Source organism: Chrysochloris asiatica, unplaced genomic scaffold, assembly GCF_000296735.1.
Source record: "Chrysochloris asiatica unplaced genomic scaffold, ChrAsi1.0 scaffold00011, whole genome shotgun sequence".
In the NCBI taxonomy this organism is placed as follows: Eukaryota; Metazoa; Chordata; class Mammalia; order Afrosoricida; family Chrysochloridae; genus Chrysochloris; species Chrysochloris asiatica.
In genome coordinates this window covers 21,737,486-21,739,096 of record NW_006408529.1, presented here as the reverse complement: position 1 = coordinate 21,739,096, position 1,611 = coordinate 21,737,486, and positions in this window count along the sequence as shown.

Below are 1,611 nucleotides of genomic sequence, written 5' to 3'. Positions count from 1 at the left end.
TTCTGATATTCTCTACTTTCAGCCAAGATCCATCGAACATCAGCAATAATATCCCTTGTTCCACATCCTCTTCTGAATACGGCTTGAACCTCTGGAAGTTCTCTGTCAATATATGCTTGCAGCCATTTCTGAATTACCTTTAGTAAAACTTATTCTCATGGATATCAAAGATACTGTCTGATGATTTTGCATTTTGTTGGGTCACCTCTCTTTGGAATGGGCACAAATGTGAATCTTTTCCAATCAGTTGGCTAAATGTTGTCTGCCAAATTTCTTGGCAGAGATGAGTGAGTACCTCATTTTCTTGAAATGAGTGTGCCACCTCATTTTCTTGAAAGATTTCAATTTTTATTGCATCAATTCCTGGTCCCTTGTTCTTTGCCAATTCCTTCAATGCACCTTTGACTTCCTCCTTCAGTATCATTGACTCTTGATCATGGGTAAGCAGAGTCAATCATAAAGTTGCTGCTCCATTCAGAACACTGTTGGCAAAAATTCAATCCTGGAGTTATAATATTGAAGGATTCCATGGGCAAAATTAGGATCTCTAGTAATATAGTTGTTCCGGGTCAGACTGCTAACCACAAGGTCAACAGTTCAAAACTACCAGCCATTCTACAGAAGAAAGATCAGTTTTTCTGCTCCTGTAAGGGTTTCTATGAGAAGGACCTGACTCCATGTCATACCACCATCGTGGGCAAAATAGCGAATGATGCAGAAAGCATGGATAGAAAACACAGTGACCATACCAAAAAGAATTGGTAGATATTCAATCAATTCAGGAGGTAATATATTAATTATCAAGAGTCAGTGGTCTTGAAAAAGAAGTCGGTACCTCAATAAAGGCATTGGCAAAATATAAGGCAACAAGAATTAATGGGCAACCAATTGATATGTTTCACTACATGCATGAAATGCTGGAAACATTCACTTGTCTATACCAAGTTTTGAAAGACTGGCTATTTGACTAGAAGAGATCCATGTTTGTATCAATTCCAAAGAAAGGCAATATGGATATTTTTTAAAATTATTAAAATCACACACAAGCAAAATTTGGCTGAAGGTACTTCAAAAACAGTACAGTGGCAGAGAACTGCCAGATATTCAATCCAGGTTCAGAAGAAGACATTCATTAAGCGATATCATAGTTAATAGATCTTGGCTGAAAGCAAAGAATGTCATAGTGTTGTTACCTGGTGCTTTACTGGCTACAAAAAGGCATTCAAGTGTGTTGCTCATAACAAACTATGAATAGCAGATTGAAAAAGTGATAATTTCAAGACAATTCATTGTGTGTACATAGATAAAGAAATGGTGCTTGAAGAAAACAAGGGGAGTCAATAAAGGTGTGTGTCAGAGTTGTATCCTTTCACCATTTTATTCATTGAATATTCTGAGCAAATAAATTGAAAAGCTGGATTATTTGAAGAAGAATATGGCATCAGGACTGGAGGACAACTCATTAACCAGTTTTGGAATATAGATTACACATTCTTACTGAACATAATGAAAACTCAATGTACTATGAAGATCAAACAGTATGCATTACACATTTGTTCTTGTTGTTAAGTGCTGTCGAGTCAGTTCCGACCCATAGTGACCCTGTATAGG